Genomic DNA, 21,705 nt, shown 5'->3' on the forward strand with positions numbered 1-21,705 from the left:
CTTCAGTAAAGATAGGAGGTGAAGAAATAGTCTCAAAGTTGAGTGGAAAGGAGACTTTTCTCCAGTTAAATTTTGGTTATGTACAATTTTTATAAAATCTAAATTTGAATACGATGTGTTTTTATGTTTTACTAATTAATTTAAATATTTCTTTATAAAATTCATAATGGTTCGTCTTAATTTGCTTATCTGCCTACGCACTCAAAGAAAGAGACCTAGGATTGTTTAAGAGGGAAAATTTTGTTTATACTGATTATCGAAAAGATGAAGGAAAATGAATCAAGTTAAAGATACGAGGAAACAAGAAAATGTTTTTGAGAACTGGTGATAGGATGAATTTTTTACACTGTTAGAATTTTTATTCTAAAATTATGGTAAAATAATTGGCAGCTGTCTCTCCATCCGATTAAACGTAAAGTTTACGTAAAAGAACACTTTTTTCCTTTATGGTTTTGAAACAATTTATAAAAGGAATGGTTATAAAACCATGAATACAAAACTATGTGGTTTTTTAACCACTTATAACTAGCATTTTTCAAAAATGTAAAGAAGCAAAAGCAAATTAATTATATAACTAGACATAGGAGCGTTGCTTTTCGTAAGGTAATGGGCATTGGAGATTGCCGGACACTAGAAACTCTTCATACATTGAAGTGAATGGAGGAAATATTGTGATGTCAACACTAGGACTCGAACTCCAATTCTGCCAGTCATGAGATTGACAGATAAGCCTGCTTTGCAATGATATGTACGCAGTTGAAAAGGACTAAGTAGCTTCATTAGGTGGTTCTAGTTGGTGCGATGAAATTCTGGTTGTTTAACAGTATTAGGTGAAAGCAATTAATAAACAGTTTTTTTTTCAAACTTAACAAACTTAATTTCTATTTTATTTATGGTTTTTGACTGTTTTGATTAAATAAAGTAAAATACCCAGCAAAAACATAAGTTCTGGCCATCTTCGAAATTACTGACGGTACTGATTGAAAAGTGAAGGTGCAAATTACTGTCAGCTGGGTTGATTGCTGGGCCACCCTATGAACTTTTGCCAACATTGTAGGAAGTGTTGGGCCTGTACATTACAAACAGCCGCATCCCGTCAGTCTGAATCTACCCAATGGGCCACCAAGTTAAAGTTGTCTGCTGCCGCCAGTGAAGCGGTCGAGCGAGTAACTGTAACTGTGAATTTATTGTTTAGAAAAAGAAGCACGTTGGATTCTTATAATTTTCAAAAAAGGTAAGGTTTTATTTTTTTCTATTACATTGAAGTTATTATTTTAATCATTTTTGATTTACTATTGTTCAAATATGTTTACGACGTGCAGATTTCGGTTTACAAAGAACCGCGTTTGAAGTGCTGTTTTGGCGCTATGTTTTAGATTGGCAATCATCTTTATTCAATTAATACATCATAATTAACACCTTTCTAAGATAGAATAATAAAAAATATTAAATTTAATTCAATGAAAATGTACAGACAAATGTTTTATCAACACCAAGATCGCCGCCAAATTTTTAGCGACAATCGAGCAGTAGCACGCCAAAAACAAATATAAATTCTGTTGTATGATGACTCTTTAAGTGCAATTCATAATATGTTGTAGCATATGATATAAATCAGGTTTATCTAAGTATATTATGAAAATAGGTTTGTATAATAATCAAGAATTTTCATTAAAACTTATTTCTTTATGTTAAATAATATTTAGATTTTAGTTAACTAATTGCTGTTAGTAATATTAAAAATTGTTTCTGTTATATGTATTTCATTTTAATGAAATTTTTGAGCTAAATTCAAGTGTAAAAATAGGTAAAGGTTTAATAATTTATACTAAATAGTTTAAATTAAGATGAAAAATTTATTTGTACATGTTAATATAAATAATTGCGAAGAATCGTGCTGTGAATTCTTAAACAACCTAAAAAAATATAGATTATGGAAAGTTTTTTAGCACGCAGTTGCTCATACTTAATTGTATATTGGCTAACCCCACTTATACAAAAAAAAAATATTACAAAATTCTTTTATATTTTGAAATCAATGTTAAGTTACTTCATAATTTTTGTTGAGTTAAGTGAATAATGTTTTTATTGTGAATTTCAAGTTAATATTCATATAAAATAATGCCCGATTTTTATAGGGATTACAAAAATATATAAAAGTTCAATACAATATGAAAACAAAATTCATACTCAATAAAAATAACAAACAACTCTTTTTCTATTAGTTTTAAAAATGTTAGAAAACCTGTTAGCGCTCTCCATGAATTTCTATAGGTTTTCTTATTTCTTGCTGTGTTTATTATTAATTTAATGAACTCGCACTCGTATTGGTAACATGCGATCAAAATTTCTACTTTTCGACTAGTTAGAGTACTAAAATCTACAGGAGCTCTGTACTTGTTGACAATTTAAATTACAATCATTTCCTGACCGCTATAGATAGAATATAATACCATTTTATTTACAAGTACAACTTCTTAAAAGGATGTTTGACCACTTTCGAAGTAGCCGAGGTGCTTCAAATTTAACTTGTATTCTATTGAGAAAACAAGTTATAACTGCTTCCAAATCACTGAAAGCTAAATTTATAATAATTTTTTGCAGAGAATCTTTCAGTGGAAATAAAAGTTTTTCAATTAACTCCTTGAAAGATTTTCAATGCTAACCTTATATTTTGTGATCCTAGAGCCGAACTTAGAAAATTTTGTTGTTTTATTGTTGACAATTCTGTTAAGAAAATTTCCTGACCTACAAGTTATTTTTCTCATTCTAATTTCTGAAAAATATTATTCTAATTTTCATTCAAACGTTTTGAGTGCCCGTTGCGTAATGCTTTTTAAATTTTTGCTGAAAGTTAAGTGAAATTTTTTTTACTGTATATCTCAAGTTAATATTCACATGAAAGTAAGACCTTTTTTTTTCTTTTACCTCTTTAAATGTTAGAAAACCTGTGCCAGTCCTCCATGAATTTCTGTAAGTTTTATTACTTAATGTATTTATTATTTATTGAATTATCTCGCTTTCATGTTTGTAACAATGGTAACTTGCAATTGAAATTTCTACTATTTTCCAACTGAGTGAAGTACTGCGTCTCTGTTCTCATCAACTTCACTTTCCAAGTAGCTGAAGTGCTCCAAATTCAACTCTTATTCCATTGACAACTTACATCTTATCACTTAAAGGAATTTTTTTTTTCTTAAACTAAATATCAAATCCTTATATTGAGCTTTGTATGGAAGTGCTAGACTAATATAATTATTAATAATAGTTTATTAGACACAATATGCTTTAATATTAGATTCCATTGAACACTAATTTAAACGTAAATTTACGAGTAGTTTGAAACACGGCTTAACGAAAAAATCTAGCCGCTTTTTTTTATTGATAATTTTCTTATTTTATTTTCATAATCTGTTTTGGCTTGAGCAAAATAGTTGTTGCTTGCCTGTCAGTCTGACCACAGCAAAGTGAGGGTTTAAACGCACATATTTTAAATTATTGTACTAGGGGGCGAACCATATGGAAACGACAAAAATTTGATTATAATCAATTTGAAAAGTTTTTTTCAAAATAAATTAAATTTCAAAAATGACTTTTATGTGAAACTGTTCTATTTTACATAAATTAAATTGAGAAAAGCAACTATTACCAACCAATTCCCCTGATACAAATTTTTAAATTTATTAATAGTTAAAATGATTTATCAATTAACTTATTTTTTTTTTCATCATCTGCAGAATCTTTGATGTGCATAAATAATTTAATATTATTTTGAGAAGTAATATTTTAATTATTATTATTTGAATTATGATTTTAAAGAAGGATTAAGGACATTTTAATGTATTAAGCGAATTCATTTATAAAGTACAGTGAATTCTCACTTATGCACCAGTCTTTGGGACCAAGAGAAAAAGCGTATAAGATTTAAAAAACAGTAAGTTCATGCAAATAAGAAAAGCTTCAGATTCAGCAAAAGCTAAATTTACAATAATTTTTTGCCGAGAATCTATTAGTGGGAATAAAAAAATAAATTTCAATTAACTCTTAGGAAGATTTTCAATGCTAACCTTATATTTTGTGTTTTTTTTTATTGTTGACAATTCTGTTAATAAAATTTCCTGGGCGAAAAGTTATTTTTCTCATTCTAAATTTCCTGGCCTACAAGTTATTTTTCTCATTCTAATTTCTAAAAAATATTTTAATTTTTATTTAATCTTTCTGGGTGTCCATTGGGTAATACTTTTTAAATTTCTGCTAAGAGTTTACCGTAAAATATTTTTACTGTATACAAGGTAATATTTACATAAAAATATGACCTTTTTTTTCCTTTTAGCTTTTCAACCGGTGCCAGTCCACCATGAATTTCAGTAAGTTTTTTAACTTTTATCATATGCAGAATCTTGGATGTACATAATTAATTTAATATTAGGTACTTTGAGAAGTAGTATTTTAATTATTATTACTTGAATTATGATTTTAAAGAAGAATTAGGGACATTTTAATGTATAAAGCAAATTTATTTATAAAGTGCAGTGAATTCTCCCTTATGCATCAGTTTTTGGGACCAAGAGAAAAAGTGTATAAGATTTTAAAAACAGTAAGTTCATGCACATAAGAAAAGCTTCAGATTCAGCGAAAGCTAAATTTACAAAAATTTTTTGTGGAGAATCTTTAAGTGGAAATAAAAAAATAAATTTCAATTAACTCTTTGGAAGATTTTAAACGCTGACCTTATATTTTGTGATCCTAGAGGCGAACTTAGAAAATTTTGTTGTTTTATTGATGACGATTCTGTTAATAAAATTTCGTAGCCTGCAAGTTATTTTTCTCATTCAAATTTCTAAAAAATATTATTCTAATTTTTACTTAATCTTTCTGGGTGTCCGTTGTATAATGTTTTTTAAATTTCTGCTAAAAGTTTACTGAAAAAATTTTTTACTGTATATCTCAAGTTAATATTTACATAAAAATAAGACCCTTTTTTTTCCCTTTTAGCTCTTCAAATGTTGGTAAACCTGTGCCAGTCCACCATGAATTTCTGTAAGTTTTATTACTTTTATCATCTGCAGAATCTTTGATGTGCATAAATAATTTATTATTTTGAGAAGTATTATTTTAATTATTATTATTTGAATTATGATTTTAAAGAAGGATTAGGGACATTTTAATGTATTAAGCGAATTCATTTATAAAATACAGTGAATTCTCATTATGCTTCAGTCTTTGGGACCAAGAGAAAAAGTCCATAAGATTTTAAAAACAGTAAGTTCATACAAATAAGAAAAGCTAGATAGAAAAGTTTCAATAGCTGAATAAAACTACAAATAGTCGTGAATAGCGGCTAAACCTTCTAATTGTTTTTAATGATTTCGAGTAATGTTTTTGTCATCTCTGTTTTCGCGTAAACTGAGTAATAGTAATCGCTATAGCTTTACATTCCTTGACCAAAAACTAACGTTTTAATTGGTGGTGGGAAAGACACTGCTAGATAAATTTTGAAAGCATATGGGTGGTATATATGGTGGTTTCAATGTGGGTGGTGTGATAGATAAGACACCTTATTCAAATTCATATAAAAAAATGTCTTCCTAGAAACAATAAAGGTGAAAAAAATGAACTGTATTACTAGATCCAGTAACTTATTTCCTTTTATCTGTAACGAAGATTGTTTATTTGCTTTAAACTGAAAACTTTTTCTAAAAAATGGGATTATTTTTTTCTATTTAAACAAAAAATAAAATCAAAATTTTAGACTTTTAAAAAAAAATTGTGTGCTGAATTGAAATATTTATTTTCTGAATGATGCATAAAGAATTATAATTATTATTATTTTCCTATATAATGATCAAGGGCCTTTGAAAACCTTTGTATATATGCAAATGGCACATAAAAGAGGTGGCGCAGAAGTGATTGGTCACTGTATGTAGTTTTATATTTTAATAATGGTTATTAATTTTCATTTTAATCGTTCACTTCCCTATTCAATGAAAAAAAGTGTTATATTTATAAATTTTATTGATGTATATAAAATATTTTTTTTAAAATTTTATTAAGTACAGTAAGATTTTGATTGTGAAAACACAATCATATTTAAAAACCTACCTTGTTAACATAGCTTAAAAACGTGTAGGTTAAAGAGAAGAAAAAAAAAGTAACGACAAAGTACTGATTTGAAGCATCTTGAAACTAACCTGTACAATATTGAATGCCTTCTAAGACATTATTTGGTAGAAAAAATTTTTGCGATAAGAACAATTTTTTAGTCCAAGCAAATAAAATGCCCCGTAAAAGTTAAAAAATTCTTAATAAAATGTGTAAGTAAATTTAATTTATGGTAACTAAGAAATAATGTTAATAACACCTACATTTCACTTATTTATCTATTCTTCAATAGTACAAAATATTTTTATTTGGCAATAATATATACACCTACCTTTTTAAAAACAAAAAAGTTTTCTTGAAACAGAAGTTTAAAATGTAAACACATTAGGAATCTCTAAACTAACATTTAAGTGCGACAGAAGCAAAAAGATTATAGAAATCTTACGATTTTATGAGTTAAACGAGATGAAAAACATCAGAACCAGTTTAATTGCATATTGAAATGTTGAAGTTTTTAAAGATTCTTTTTTAACTTTCCGCCCTATAAACGGGTTGTGTGACGTGGGCGACCCTGCTTCACCACAGGTGCCCACTGGGTAACGAGAAGAAAGTAGTAGTTCTGGCATTCCTGTGGCCAATGGGACAACCCCCCAATGCCTGCAATTTAAAAAAAAAAAAAGGGAAAAAAGTCTATAATAAGGAAACGCCCATTGTAACGCTCCTGTCCTTGGGCAATCAAACAGGTTTAAATGTTTTCAGTCTAATTTTTCTCTGAATTATTCATTAGATTTAAATAAGTTTTGTTTCTTTTTATTTGTGGCCCATAATGTGTGTATCCTATTACAGAGTTTATTTGCTAGAATTCGAAAAGTATATGTTGAAAGTGGTTAATGTGCAACTCCTGCTATTCTAATCTACAGAAAATGACAACTAATTTTTCTGTATCAAATAAAAATGCAGTGTACCTCCTCGAGAAGGGCCAACCGTCCTCACTGCCCTTTGACGACACTGTCTGATAATATTCCTTTTAAAAAATTTAATGTGTAAATGATGATTACACACTTTTAAAATTATTCGTGTTAATAAGTTTGATTCAGATACCATTACAGATATTTACTTTGTTAATTCTCAACTGGTTAAATTTTTAAAAGATTTTTTTAGTATCAATAAGTTTATTAAAAGATTTTTTAAAAAAATTTGAAATGAATATTTTTTTTAAAAATATGTACCTTTCAATATTTATTTTTAATTAATCGTTTATTAGTTAATAGTTTAAATTATGGAAAAAGCCTTCAAGTTTAACAATATTTTTTTCTATTGCACAATGTTTTCTATTGCACAATGATTTTCTATTAGCATGTTTTTTTTCTTTGTAAGCTACAAATTTTTCTCATTTTGATAATGGGTGAGAACTACTTTTTGAAATATACATGTAAAATAGTAGGTATAGGATGGTAATTTTACAGTCGTTAAGAATCGAATTCAGCTGTTACATAACAGTACACATTTTGTTAACTATTTACGGTGTTAATTAAAAGCCCTTTAAAAACTCGGTGTACCCTTTTTTTTTAGGAAGCACCTTTCCCTTTTTTATTCCTAGGCATAGTAATGGAGTATTTAACAAATATTTTTTGTTAAAAGAAGGAACTAAATTAATAAAAAAATTTGAAGAAAAGAAATTTCATCAGAGATGTAAACAATGTTATTAATATTTATGTAAACTTTTCATTTTTTGTCTTACATCTATACCAGTTATATAAAGACATTACGGAAATCGTGACATTGGTCAAATCTGTCGTTATTCTTATCTAGTTCTTGTGTTTTTTATATGAGGAAAACATTAATTTCACAAAGCATCACCATTAAAGTAATTTAAGAATTTATTGATTTATAAAGTTATTACAGAATTGTAAAATTATCTGCCTTTTTAACTAGCAAATTTTGAGCAACCTTTTTTCATATGGTTTCAATTCAATACATATTATTGTTTTGATGCCTATTTTAATATGAAAAATGTTGTAAATTTTGAAATTTTTTTTGTCAAGGGTATACAATTAAAAATTTAATCATAAAAGTAAAGCGAAAAAGAAATACTATTGATACATTCGTGCATGTAAGTAATATATATTTAAAAGTAATTTTTCTTCTACAGCTTTCCTTGAAACAATAATTTACATTAGAATATCATAATTGTTTTAAATATTAAATGCAATAAAATTGAGCACCATAAAATTAATGAAGAAAAAACTGCATGTTTTTTAAAATTAAATATTTTCTGAGAAAAGGTGAGCACAAAATTAAACACCCTGAATAACTTTTCATTTAACAGTTAGATTTTCATGTACTAGTTGTCAATCTTAATGGGTTCGTGACTCAATATTCAATAATTTCATTCAGAAAGGAATTTTATGTTCAAAATCTTTCTAAATTATAAGACAGGTGTATGTTTTGCATGGTGTTACTAATTTGAAGATTTGATGAGTCAAAATTTATCAATGAAATGATAAAAGCAAAAACTTTTCGATAGAAATTTTAGTTTTAAAAGCTCATTTTCACAAAAATACTTATGTTTTTAAAATATACGATTTGCATAATTTTTATTTTATTATCCTCTCTTTCAGGAGAACTCTTCTGTGCTATTCCAAGTGATTCTATGTAGACAAAGATATGATTTCTCTGTTGTTTTTATTATTTTTAAAATTAAATTGAAATTTGTGTAATATTTGTATTGATTAAGGTTATGTCTTTGTATTTATATGTCTTTGTATAATAAAATGTTTGCAAGAGACAATGTTGATTATTCATTTAACTAATTTCAGGGTACATTCAATTCATTACATGACTGGTTACATTAGTACATTTTTGTCCAATACACCTATTTTTTGTTAAATTTGCTGCAAGACTAAATATAATCAGTAAAACATGAATTCATGATCAGTATCGGACTAAATGATCATCTCTGGACAGCCTCTTAATATTATCGGCTGTAGGTTGTATTTATTTTTGTATAGGGTACAATAGTATCACTAGATTCCTTAAGAACACAGCTTTAATTTTAAAACATATATATACTGACTACAAGCTATTATAGACATATATATTCACTTCAAGTTAAAACTTGAAAAATTACTTGTGAGATACAGAATTTTCATAATTCTGGACAGCAGATTTATTATTCTGCTTTTAAGTAGAATATCACTGTAAAGAAAAGATTATTACATATGTTTACCTAATTTAAAAACGTATTGATAAGTGGAAGCATAGATTGTGCACAGCAAATCTTTAGGACTAAGGGGTTGAACTGTGTAAAAAATATTCTTTGCATAAAACAATTTAAATGAAAAAATTAACCTAGAAATATTTTCTTAGTTCATATATTAATAATTTATTCAGAAATGTATTAGATACTAAGGGGTTGAACTGTGTAAAAAATATTCTTTGCATAAAACAATTTAAATGAAAAAATTAACCTAGAAATATTTTCTTAGTTCATATATTAATAATTTATTCAGAAATGTATTAGATAGCTAGATATTTATTTAGCTAATTGAATTAAATAAAAATTAGGTTTGTGGGTTTTAATTACTCCTGTAACTAGGTCAATGACCTCTCGTAAACCTCTATAAACTAAAGGGATGCTGCTGGGTGTATATAAATTGCTGGCCCTCAATTATTGATTCATTGATTACCCTCTACTGGAAAATGTCGGGCAATCACTCACCCAGCGCGTTTTAGACAGTAACTGCTGGGTTAGGTACTACCGGCCATCGATAGGCCGGTATTGTTGGCTCGACAGAAGGCCAGCCATTCATTTTAGTACAGTTGAAAGTGACTTTTGCCGGCACAGACCCGTCGCTTTAGCTGGTGGCAAACAGCAGTTTTGTGGAGCTGGACCTACAGATTTGTTTTTGCTGGGTAACCATTCAATAAATTGTTATTTAGCCATTTTTTCCGAGAAATTTCTAGCAGTGTAAAACAGCAGCTGCTAAAAATGAGTTCGTTATTAATTACTTATCTGCCAGCGCACTCAATGCGGAAAGAATTTACAAGAAGAATAAAAACATAAGAAATTTCTAAACGATGTGCAGATGAAATCATTGTTGTGAAAGTGTTTTCGTTACTTTCTTCTGAAAACAAAAAGCTTATAAGACAGTTTAATCAAAATTAATTTCTCAATTTCTCTCAATTCTAATTCTTCGTAAACATTTTTTTTCAATTATCAGTCTATTATAAATATTGCTTAAATCCGAAACGGATTCGAAACAATACGCTTTTAATCAAAATTCTTTTTGTTCTCTTCACTGTTATTTGACATCTTCTATACATCATCCGATCTTTTTGCCCCTTGCCACCCATAATCTGTTTTCAACGCCTGTCACGATGACTCCCTACCACGTCCACAGACGATTTTAATCCCATCCCCGATGTCGAATTTTACTTACCACTCAGACGATATGTTCTCCCCAGAGACACATTCTCTGATTTAGGAGCGATCATCCCCAATATTCGGCCTATGTTTGCACATTGGTTTCATTCACTTCGCCAGTTATCGTGCCAACGACATATTTGTCATTGCCAGAAAGAGGAGAGGGGTTGAAAAGGGTCATATTATTGGCTTTGGGTTGTTTCGGCCTTATTATATATGTTTGTTCCAGTGGATAAGTAGGAAAAGATGAAAAAAATATTATGAAAAATGATGGCAAATATTTATAAAAATTAAATAATTTTTTTTTTATCATCGTTGTAATTATTTCTGAGTTTCCGTTAATTATGGTTGATTGTTCATAAATTTCTATAATCTATTACATTAGTCAATTAATATAAAACACATTAATTTCGTCACTTTTATTATTATTATTAATACATTACCCTGTTTTTTATATTTATCTTATTTTTTAATTATTTATAATGATTGATTGAATTCAATTAATTTAAAATTATAATTTAATTTATATATAAATTAAGGTAACTATATATTAAAAGAGTTTTCTAAACATCATTCAGATATTTATGGTTATATGGAATCACAATTATCTCTTTTATTCCATATATTTATCTCACTTCTGTATTCAAATATTCAAGTGATGTTTGAATAAACTAACATTTTTTATATGCTAAAACAAACTTTAATACATAAAAATTATACATAATTTCTATTATAATTTTATCATTATTTATCCGTAGCATTAAGAAGAAATAAGTACGCATAAAGCAAACTGAAAGTAAATTTTTGCAATTTTTTATGTTAATTTTTCTTTAAAGAAATGAAATTCAAATGCAAAATTTTTTAATTGTGTGACTGATTTTAACTTTGGTGCAACGCTGAAATATTAAAACATCCATTTAAAATTAAATTGGACTAAAATGACTGATTCACCCAACACATAACTAACCAAAATCTGTTAAGCATGATAAATTTAGAGCGGAATATGATTGATAACATCATAAGTAAATTTCTCATTTTCTTAATTTTTCATTCTCTTTCAAAATAAAATATAACTGGTAAAAAATGTTGATCATGACAATTTTTTCAGCTTTTTAAGACTCTAATTTTAAACTTAAAGCTATTTCCAAATTGTTATAAGAGTTTCAGCCATTGCAATGAAAAATATTATGAATATTCGCAGTTCTCAAAACGTTTGTTAAAGAATAAGCTCTTTTATTACTAAAAAATTTTGTTTTTGTATAAAATACGAATGTTTTGTTACGTTTTACTTATTAAAAAAAGTTTCAGTTTAAATAAAAAAAATTTTGATTTTTTATGTATTGCAAAATCATTTGATAAAAAAGGTAAAAAAAACCATTTGATAAAACTACTTTTGATGTATTTTATTTCCTTGAAGTACAAAATCTAAGAAAAAAAAATAGAAAACGATTACAAAATTAACTACTTATAGAATCATTAAAATGAGTAAATGAATAAAAATAATGAGTTCTTTCTTTCTTGAAAGAAAATTGTTCATGAATAAAATAAAAATATTTGGATATTTTTTCTTCGAAAAACCAAATTTTGAAATGAAATTAAATTTTGAAACGGTAACCAATATTCACATTAAAAAAAATACGCATATCTTTTCTTAGTGGCTTATAAAAATTATATATTTATTTTTTTCACAATATATTATTTTTGTATAAAAATTGTTTAAATATGCTTATTTCAATTGAGTATAAATTACCAAAAAAAGTAAAAAGAATTTATTAAATTTTTTTTTTATAAAAAATGCAAAATTCTCTAGGACTAATAGTGCACACTTTAAGGCAGAGATTCCAAAATGGTGTTCCGCGAAAACCTGGGGTTCAGTGGAAGAGTTAAAGTGGTTTCATGAGTTTGTACTTTTTATAAACCAGTCATGAGTTTTGAAACCTCTGATTATATTTATATCCAACTTATAAATCATAATTTATTTAATCTTTCGGCTGCCTATACTTCAAGTAAAATGCCAAGGAAATAGAAAAAGTATTTTTGAAAAAAAAATATTTCTAATAACATTATATTGAGCAAATTATGAAAAAAACAAGCATTTATAGAATATTGTATTAGATTGTTCTTTTCAAATCAGAATAAAATGACTAAATTCTTTGATGAAGAAATATTTTTCCCTAATAACCATTTTCAACATTTACCGTAGTTCCTTTTACTTTTTATTTATAAATAAACTATAATTCAACTTATTTTATTTATTTTCAGCTTGTGCATATACACCAAAAACACATTCATATCTCGACTAGATATGGCACAAGGACTGCAAATTTAATTGTCTTACATAAAAACTAATTACTTGAAGATTATTGTAAGCGGAAAAAGTTGGATACCGCTGCCTTCTCCCCTTGCACTATTTTCACGAGTCTGACTCGTGGTGAAAATTTTAAGCCAATCTTGAATATCACGAGTCAGTCTTGTTGTTTAATTTCAAGTCAAAAGTAATTCTATTTGTCTGGCTCATAATCAACATTTCTGACCAAACATGAATATCAAGAGCAGTACTTGTGGTCTTAATCTCGGGCTAAACTAGATCGTCTAAATGGGCTCTTATCTTTTCTTTATATGAATAGATATTATTGTCTCCTAATCTCTTATCCTCTACTCCTCTGTCTGCTTCTCTTGTCTTAGGCTCTTTTGCGAACATTCGAGTGCATAAGTTAGGCACGGTTTCTTCCGAATTTTAGCGTAGTGCAAGAGATTAAAGAATAAACCATAATGCACAAACACTCAAAATTTGTCTTTAAATAAAAATACACATACACATCGACTTAAAAATAATTCATTATAGGTTTTACAACCAATGCTTTACAAAATACTTAGTGACGTGATTTAACATCCCTAAAAAGTTATTTGTAATAAATAGAATAATTTTTTATGATTTTTTTTCACTAAATTAAAATAGTTAAATATTTATATTAAATAAATTATATTTATGGTGTAATTATGATGTGATTTTAGACCTCAGCTCTATTTTCAGAATTTTACTATAATCAACTTATTAAAGTAACCCACAATCGTACCTGAGTTTTGTAATGTAAACCTCAAACATTTCACAAGTTTTAAAATTCTAGTTTAAAATGAGGTTTACTGTTAAGTTCCAGCTTTGGATTGCATAATCGAATAGGCTTTTAAAAGTTGAACGATACTTTCAGCTATGAAATGTAAATTACAACTGACTTTTTCTAAGACTCTTTAATTATTATCAATATAAAGCAATATTTTCGCTCTTCACGAAGTTTCCACTCAACCAAAACATTTCCATAATATTTCAAAATAAGCTAACTGATTTCCTGTAGGGAATGGCAACAGTTCAATTAACTTCTATTTTGACAGTTAACAAATGATATTTCGATCATAACCGATGAATTTATTCTATTAAGTGAGATATATTTCGTTTAGATAACATTTGAATAACATATTACTATCTACTTAACTGATAATTATTCTAAATAAGTTTTAATATAATCTTACGAAATGAAAATTGCAAATATATCATCTATTTTATCCCTTTCATCTTTGCACGAATTCGCAATTCCTTCATGATATCAAATCGGCATTTTCTGGCGCAGAAGCTGCAAATATCTTATGAATAAATAATGCTGGAACGCAATTTCTGTCTTCAGAATTTTTAAATAAGCTGAAATTGCGCCAATATTGTTGCTTCGACTTGAGAAGAGTGCTAAATATTTAATGACAAATTGAAATAAAAGAGGGGGAAGTGGAAAAATCAGAAAGAAATGCATTTCAGGAGATGAGAAAGAGGACTCTGATGAAATTAAACAGCACTGTCAAGCGCATCAATTCGAATTATTCGGGAGGCACTGTGGAACAGTAATCGAAGAGTTCTGACTGTTCGATATTGAAAGTGAGACCCCCCACTCTAGCCTATTAGCATGATAAGAAGCTCTTTAATGGGACATGTTAGGGGAGTGAGCTAGATGTGGGAAGATGTTCCTTTATTTTTTCGCCAACCTCCCCGCCTGTTTTGGATTCGGAAACTCCTTCAACTTCCCGTTTTACGCCAAGTGCTCTTTCCTGAGCACATTTCCGCCAAGAGATATAAATCATCTTTTTGGTGGGTCTGTCTGTGTACTCGGGTCACCCCCTCCTGTGTTGCCCAAACAGAGCTGTATATCTGTTCCGGTGATAAATATGGTATGGACTTGGGTGGCATACGCTTAAAAGATAAATTGATAGTCTTTAAAGCGCATACGACTAAAGAATTGTCTGGCTATTTGAAATATTTAAGCTTGCGTAATCTATTGTATTTTATAAATGAGAGAAATATCTTCGTGATTGTGATATATGAGTTCGACTTGTGCTACAAAAGAATTCATTTTGGAATTTTGGAGACATGTGACAAAATAATGTCTGAGAAGTTTGAATTTGTGAAATATTTCATTATGTATCTCTTTGACTTTGAAAAATTTTTATGTCTGAATTTTAAAATAAATATAAAAATAAGAAAATTGATATTTAAAAAAATAATTGTTGATAATACAGTCATTTTTCTGAAAAGATTATACTTGTGAAAGATAAGAATCGAATTAAAATTTATATGAGATGTATATTCTCACTCATAAATTTATATTAGAGTTAGTTTTGTCAAGATTTGTTCATTTATCGTAGAGTAACGTGTGTATGTATATATATGTATCTATCTATATATCTATCTATATATCTATCTATATATATATATATATATATATATATATATATATATATATATATATATATATATATATATATATATATATATATATATATATATATATATATATATATATATACTGTGAGAGAAAATTATGGTCAAAACCTCCGGTACATACGGTACACATTTACCGTTTTTCTGGCTCTATGGGAACAACAAAAGGATTCGGGAATTTTTAATGAAGTGCTTTAGTAATGATAATGATTAAATTAATCATAAAATAATATGTGATAAAATTTAGTAAATGTAGCAAAATTTGGTTATTTCATCAGGATTTTTAGAGTTTGGCATAAAAATGATTTATTCTGCTAAATTTTATTTTAAGTTTTGTATTTTTCACTAAATGTGAAGGAAAAATTTTAAAAACCAGAATGTATGGAAAACCGTTACCATATGAACGGAAAAATTACCAAATGAATAGCGTATATTTTGGTTTTATTAGCCAGAATTCCTTTTCTCTACGTCTGTTTATATACATATCACCCTCTAGTTATATATTATTATTCGAGAATTCACATTAGTTTTTTTTTCTTTTGAGCTTCTATATGACAAGAAAAATACTCTAAATGTCACTAGCTAAGCGAATTAAAATTTAGCAACACAGATAGATTTGAAGGTCCGAAAATACTGTGGCTAGTTATGATATTATCGGTTGTAATGTTAAAGAGTTTCAAACTATTTGTAATGTTATAGATTTTTTTTAAACAGCATTTGTTATTTTAGATATTTCGTCTGATTTTAAAGCTGGAAATTGAAGAGTTGTCTGTGAAAGGCTGTTTTAATTTATGTAAAGTTTTCCTCACAGGGCGATACAAGAAATATGATTCATAATAGGCAAATCACATATAATACTTTTAAAATAGTTCCTAACACGAAATTTGTTGTAATGAATCTAATTTTATTCCAAAATTATAACAAAAAGGCCCCTATTTTAAAACGAGGAAATTTCAAAATTTCCAAACAAATTATTCCAGATGCATTTTCATTATTGTTTTCCAACTTTATTCTTGTTTTATAAACTAATTTTCATATATGAACAACTTATGCGTATCAAATTGTGTTGTATTATTTAGACTATTATTTATAGGACAATTTTCCGATTTGTTTGGTAGAAAACAAAGAACACTATTGTTTTGACTAAAGAAATATTTCCATCGCCTTGATCTGTTTTTCAAACCTCTTAAAAATAACTTACGCAAAACATGTAAAAAAAAACATGTCAGCAAAAACCTGTTGATTTTATTCAAATGCTTGTGCAATAATTTGAATCATTAAAAATTTATATTTCTGAAACCAAAGAGAGATGTACAAAATTTTTGTGAGATCTTAAGCATTTTTCTAAAACTCTTTTTATTTAAAATTTGAGCCTGATTAGCAAGAGATGCTTAACCTTCCTTTTCAGAGAATTCCGTAAAACTAGTTTTTCCTTTGAAATACCTTAGCTGTAAGGAAGCCAACTTTAAGATGCCTCTACCCTAACCATTTTGGATTTTATATTAAATTTTTGACTTGTGTTTTCTTAATGTTTCTTTTTACTCAAATTTTTATGATACGGTATTGTTCGAAGCGCAATATCTTTCATAAAAAGTTGGAAAATGAAAGTGTCTCTTTAATAGATTATGAAAAGTGGTGCTTGCTAACTTACGGAACTTCTATGGATTTTTCCACAATAAGTTATCAGATTTGCGGTTTTGAGTAAATAGTTTAAAAATAAACATTGGTTGGCTTTAATATTTTTTAAAATTTAATTTAATAGTAATTTAAACTGATGAAAACCAATTTGGATGATGTTAAAACATTCTTTTAACGCTAATTGCACAAAAAAATGAAGTAATTTGACAAAACTCTTAAGGCAGACAACTGCATACTGTTTAACTATCTTTCACTGTTGGTTTCAGAATTGTAGTGTTATAATTTTGTCAGAAAAAATTATCTCAAATTCTAATTGGGTGATGACCTTGTATTTAACCTATTTCGAAAGATTTTATCGTATAGAGTAAATATTCACCGTCAGGTTGTTTGCGAAAATTAAAACAAAAAGGATTAAAAACACGTTTAGAATTTTTCTCCTTCGTCTTCGACTATTGAATTCAAGAAGAGTCAGTAGTCCTAAGGCAGGGGATAAACTTTTTTACCACTAAAGAACAGAGTTTATTATTTTTATTAAAATTGAGAAACTATTCATCTTAAATTCAATCTTTATTCTATAAACTTAAAAGAAAATATGTTTATTATTTTACAGATTTAAGAATTTATTCAGTATGCTCTTTTATTTACGCTGTGTGTGTTCTTAACATTACGGTAATTAAGTTATTTAGTCTCCATAAATTAAGGTTGGATTATTTATTAAATTGCCGGTAGAATATATGTAATAGATGAATTCATATTTTTTTACAAATATAAGTCGATTTCACAGCTGACAAAATACTTTACAATAAAATACTTCCTTTTTTAGTAAATTGACAAAAATCTTAAATGATTTTAGAATTATTTTTTTATTAACTTCATTTAACAAAATTATTTTACTTTAAAATTGTTCCACGCTTTAAAATTTTGCTGAAGCAAGCAAACTTTAAATAGAAATTATGAAATTATATGTATTTTTCCGTATGAAAAATGAATTAAATAATCTTTTTTTGAGTAAATTCTCTTAATTATGGTCATCAATTATTTTTAAAAAATTTATCTCAGATCTATTAAATATTGTGTAAATGTTTGCTACGCCTTAATAAGATCTTAATAATTTAAAATATTTAAAATCTTTAACAGGAAGTTTTTTATTTTTAATATTTTTTTATAATAATAAAAATTATCATTTCTAAAATCATATTTTTCTGAAAAATAATTTTTTATTAAATATTTTTAATCAATTTAACTAAAATGTGTTTCTAGCTTTCAGGCGCAAAATTCCTGAAAAATTGGAATACAGTACGCAAAGAAAATGCTCTGGTTAACAGGTTTTTGTTAATCATACAGTCTTTTTTTTTGTGTGTTTTTTTCGCTTATTACCTGCTACTTTTATATGTAATAATTCTTCTAGTACTATTTGTATGATTATTAATAATGTCTAATTATCTTTAAGTCATGTTCATAGTTGCTTATTTAAAACAAAAAAAGTTAAAATATTGTACAAAAAGGAAACAAAAAAAAAGAAATATGCATTTCAAAATTTAGTTAGCTTTTTATTTATATTAACAATGCGAAAATATGAAGAATTAATTCTTTAAACAAATCCATATTTCATATAAAATAAATGAAAAAGAGTTTTAGTGATAGAGATTATTGAAAAATTCAATTTGTAATTTTCAAGTTTCTTGATTTATATTTTTGCATATTTTCAAGATACAGATCAAATAATGGATTTTATTCATTCTGAAGAAATGATATATTTGTAAATCGGTTTATGAGTGTCGTCATGTCCTGAATATCTTTAACTTTATTTAAAATTTCAAACAGCCGGAAAAATATTCGAATTTGAATTTATGCTTTACTAATGTTATTTTTGAGATTTGAATATTCTCTAATATTCAATTCAAAATTTCTGAATCTTAAATCGCCTTGTTTGAGCTTTAGAAATCAAAAGAATCTCAGGAATCTTTTTGCATCTCGTGTATGGAAATGTTTTATATGCATATTGATAAAATCTGCTAAAACATAATTTTAGATATCATGAAATTTAGAAGTCTGTAGTAGTTATGGAGTTCAGAATAATTTTTCATTCTAAACAAGCCTTTTAATAAAACTGTATAATTCCAGATATAGTTTGAATTTTAATTAAATTTTGCGAAGCAGAATTTTTCATTCGTTAAAAAATTGGTTCAAGATTTTTAGGACATTCGATAAATAGAGATAAAAAATAAATTGCTTGTTATTCTATTCCAGCCAATTATTAAAAATAATATCAAGTTATTTTTTGAGTAAGCTTTCTTTTAGTTTACCTGTACACTAGAAAATCGATAAACTTTATAACAAAATGATAATTAACAGTTAAATCCTTTTTTAACAGTCATACCATGCATTTTTGTTATCATTGGTCATTAAAGCAGAGGAGTGCGATTGTTCTTGTTTTCCAGTGACGCCATCTACAGCCAAAAATTCGACTTCTGCCGCACCCATACGTCACACCCGTTTATAGGGCGGACCCATTCATACATACATTCATTCATCCACAGATCGTAATTTTGACCTAAACCAGAGAAAGATCAATCTTCAATTCAGTACCGCTAGAGGTATTTGTTTACTATGGGAACATGGAGGACTTTGTGACATGACAGATTTAACGTGCACCAGTCACCATTTACTACACGAGGAGTCATCGGCCGAATGGATTCGAAATCCTGTTCTCACAAAAATGAGCCCAGCGTCCTGTCAATCAGGCTATCCCGGTCACCTTGTTTTTTTTAATGTGGTAAAATACAGTTGTTTAAAGATCATAGTAAGACACTTGAAGTATTAATTATCATCAACACGTTTTCATAAGCACGTTATCATAAGCACGTTTTTCCTTTACTTTTGTAAAATGTATGTATCTATTTAATTGAAAAAAGGTTAAATGCAATTAAAACTTTAAACCAATTGAAATATGCTGATTCGTTTATTCCAAATTTGTTCAATGATACGGGTGAAAAGGAAGTCTAATAGAATATAAATTTCATATTAAGTTAATTGAAATGTAAATAAAGGTAAATACCGTGATTTTTATTTAAATATCATATTTTGATAATGTTTCTGTTCTTTTCTCATAGATTTAATGCTAAACAACTAGCATTAATATGATTGAGAACAACATTTCAGTGTCACATTGTAGTTTCTCATCGCGGAATGTCTTTTCCTTTTAAGATTACTCCAGAGAAATTGAAAGATAATGAATGCAAAAGAATTGAAATCAAAATTGAATATTACACTTCTAATTCGTAATGAAATTTTTTGACAAAATACACGGGATGGATTTCGTGCTGCAACAGCAAAACTATAAGTTGGATTGTGTTTTGTGGTTTTATGAATAAGGTTTTTCTTCTGAAAAATACCAGGGAATTTTTGTTCTAATGTAGTTTGACATTTTAAGATATGCTAAGCACATTTTCCTTTCTTTCTCATTTAGAAGTTGGTAGAACAGTTTGGGCTATAAATTCCTCCTAAACTAGACGTTATTGGTTTGATCCTCGACTTTGTAGGTTACTTTATTTTTATTATTTAATAGCTTATACAGCTTTGGTATAAAAAATTTAAAGCTAGACAATCAATTTTAAAAATATGAAGAAATATTTGTTCTTTACATTTTTATAATAATAGGTTAAACTTAACGGGTAAAGCGATAACACTCTTAATCACTGTAAAAGAAACTGAATTTAATTCAAAAATCGGTATTAATAAATATTATCATTATATATAAAACATAACAGAGGTAAAAAAGTGTACCGAGGAAATCAAAGTGTTTAGACTTAATATAGCGTGGAAATTAGTTTATATAATTAAATGAGAATTCTGAAGTAGAATGTCATACATTCAGCTGAATGTTGTTTTAATTTAAATAATTAATCACATTCTGAAGAATAACTCTGTTCGTTTAAAAAAGTGACACTGATGCTTCAGCAATTGGTTGCTCTTCAAAAGAATCTCATGCTGTTGATAAAATGTTTTCATTTCAAAAGAAACGATTTCTTGAATATGGATCTCGTTATCCTGTTAAAACATCAACTATTCTAATTAAATGATATTCCTGAACTGAATTGGCATAATGAAATAAAATAATATGATAAAATGTCATTTCTCTCTATATTAAGAAATCGTAAGCGATGGTTTGGGTGTTAATTTAGCATTACATTTTACTTTGCTGGACAAAAACTATGAAATTTAGAAACTTGAAATTACGAATATGTGTAGATAAATGTATGAAAAGAGCGATTGAATGAAAAATAACGTTGCGTAAATATTTTGAGAATTATTAACAGCGACACTTGTAGCAAACAATATCATGCGGGCCACTCTATAAGTTGTTGGAGTGTATCTGCACTCTACATGAAGTTTGAGGTCCTGAAGGGGCCATTTTTGTTTATAAACTTAATGGGAGTTAAACTCCAATTTGTTAGAACGCTATTATATTTTTGTGTGCTTGCATTTTTATCACTTTTTTTTGCTGTATGTTTTGATGTATATTTTGCTGCGAAAAAATTGTAAAACTTAGATGCTTGAAATTACAAAGGTGTGTAAAAATGTAGACAAAATACTGATGGAATTTAAAAAATTAAGATTCGATTATTAGTTTTTTAAAATTATTAACTGTTAAACTTGCTGTAAAAAATACCATATGGGCTGATATTCTGTCCCTTCTGATGTTGCGAAAAACTTCTAGGAGAGTTAGGGCACATCATCAGGATTAAAATTGTATGGGAATCCATGCCCGGAAATA

The 21,705-nt window shown here is 27.5% G+C and overlaps 1 long non-coding RNA gene across 2 annotated transcripts; it reads left to right on the forward strand.

Moving 5' to 3' along the window:
• Positions 1-935: 935 nt before the first annotated feature.
• Positions 936-8,893, forward strand: LOC147811025 (uncharacterized). Of its 2 annotated transcripts, XR_015433110.1 has the most exons (4): positions 936-1,234; positions 4,334-4,367; positions 4,996-5,040; positions 8,724-8,893. It is a non-coding gene; the product is annotated as an uncharacterized LOC147811025 (long non-coding RNA). The 2 variants fall into 2 exon arrangements; XR_015433109.1 differs by lacking the exon at positions 4,334-4,367.
• Positions 8,894-21,705: the final 12,812 nt, after the last annotated feature.

Source organism: Parasteatoda tepidariorum, chromosome 4, assembly GCF_982258835.1.
Source record: "Parasteatoda tepidariorum strain Cologne lab strain chromosome 4, Ptep-v5.0, whole genome shotgun sequence".
In the NCBI taxonomy this organism is placed as follows: Eukaryota; Metazoa; Arthropoda; class Arachnida; order Araneae; family Theridiidae; genus Parasteatoda; species Parasteatoda tepidariorum.